This window comes from Amblyomma americanum, chromosome 8, assembly GCF_052857255.1.
Source record: "Amblyomma americanum isolate KBUSLIRL-KWMA chromosome 8, ASM5285725v1, whole genome shotgun sequence".
NCBI lineage: Eukaryota > Metazoa > Arthropoda > Arachnida > Ixodida > Ixodidae > Amblyomma > Amblyomma americanum.
In genome coordinates, this window is record NC_135504.1 from 111,344,172 (window position 1) to 111,346,080 (window position 1,909).

At 50.7% G+C, this 1,909-nt stretch overlaps 1 non-coding gene across 1 annotated transcript; it reads left to right on the forward strand.

Moving 5' to 3' along the window:
- Positions 1-412: 412 nt before the first annotated feature.
- Positions 413-573, forward strand: LOC144102876 (U1 spliceosomal RNA). The gene has a single exon (XR_013308255.1). It is a non-coding gene; the product is annotated as a U1 spliceosomal RNA (small nuclear RNA).
- Positions 574-1,909: the final 1,336 nt, after the last annotated feature.

The following is a 1,909-nucleotide window of genomic DNA, read 5'->3' on the forward strand; positions in this document are numbered from 1 at the left end:
AGATGTGAGAGAATTACTGCACCATTTCCTTTCCTCAAAAACCAATTTTCAATTGTTTTCGTTTTGAGGACAGAAAATGGCGCAGTAACTCTCTCACATATCTCGGTGGACACCCGAACCGTGCCGTAAGGGAAGGGATAAGAGGGATATTAAACTTATTTTTGGAATACGGCGGTGTGCTCGGCTTTAAACACTCTGGCACGGGTCGGCCCGGTATTTCACTGCCTCCGGGATCGGCCCGGGGAATATTAGCGCGCGCCTTTTCTTTCTATCTTTGCTCTCCTATCCTTAACTCTCCTACTTTCAGCACGCGGCAGCGAGCCTGGCTCGGCTTGTGCCAGTAGGCAGGCCCGTGCACGTTCCTTTTCTTCCTGCCAGCAACAGCAGCGGCAGCAGTGGCATATACATAGGCATACTTACCTGGTGCTGAGTCACCGATGCTCACGACGGTCGGGCTCCGTGCTGAAGCCCACCATTGCACAGCGGTAGGCTGACGCCCGTCACTTCCCCAAATTGGGGAGGCTGAAGCATGCAATTTTTGGTAGTGCGGCTCGGCGCCCGCGCCAGATCCTGCCTTATCACAATGCAAAAATTAGAACGTAGCAGTGGGAGGACGGGGAGGGAAACTTCTTTAGCAAACTTTTCTAGGTGGGCACCTTTCGAGGCACTCCACTGGCTTGCACGGCAGCGAGGGCCCTGCGTGCCAGTCCGCTGAGCTGAATAGCTTCTCATCACCCCGGGTCTGGGTTTGGTATAGGGTCGATAGCGGGATTTCGTTGGCAAGCCCACACCATGTGATAAGCCGAGGCTATTTCTCCACAGTATGGGCATTGCGGTTTATAGAGTGTGGGATACCAAATGTTTAGTTTGATGGCTGCTATTAAGGTATTCATTTGAAGACGTCTGAGAGTGCGTTCCTCAGCCTTGCTTAGGTCTTCATGCGGCACAGAGTATGTGCGCCTCGCCAAGGTCCTGCAATGATGGCAGCGCTGCCAGAAAAAAATTTATATAACGTTAGAGCGAAACTTTGTTACTAGGAATTCAGATCACATGGACAGGGACGTGACCTCCCTTCCTACTTCCTTTCTTCCGTGATAAGGCCTTTGCGCTAGCTGCATTTAATGCGAATTACTATCGTTTTCAGCATTTTAGCTAAGCTGAAAGAATTACTGAACTCCGCCAAGAAAGGCGCCGTAGCTTCCTCACAGTGGGTGTACACCGGGACATTAGCCAAAACGAAAGGGTCAAACGGGCGCGAATGAGATATTCGGTAATGCCAAATTACAAAGCAGTTACTATAAACTCCCAGGATTACAATACTCTGTAAACCTAATCGCTTCGTCCATGCAGAAGCGAAACACCGGCGACGCAAAAAGCCAGCTCTCAAAGCTGCTGAAGCAGATGAGCACCGCCTACGGCGACAAGGTCCAGCTGTGAAAGCCGCTTCAGTACTTCATTCTGCATTAAATGAAACATCTATTGCATTCAAGCGCAGAAATCACCCACATCAGTGCAGTGATGACACATTACTACTACTAATAATAACAATTGGCTTTGGGGGAAAGGAAATGGCGCAGTATCTGTCTCATATATCGTTGGACACCTGAACCGCGCCGTAAGGGAAGGGATAAAGGAGGGACTGAAAGAAGAAAGGAAGAAGAGGTGCCGTAGTGGAGGGCTCCGGTATAATTTCGACCACCTGGGGATCTTTAACGTGCACTGACATCGCACAGCATACGGGCGCCTTAGCGTTTTTCTTCCATAAAAACGCAGCCGCCGCGGTCGGGTTCGAACCCGGGAACTCCGGATCAGTAGTCGAGCGCCCTAACCACTGAGACACCGCGGCGGGGCGCAGTATACCTCTGTAGAACGGAATTCTCAAAGCTGTTTACACGCTGGCACAATCTCT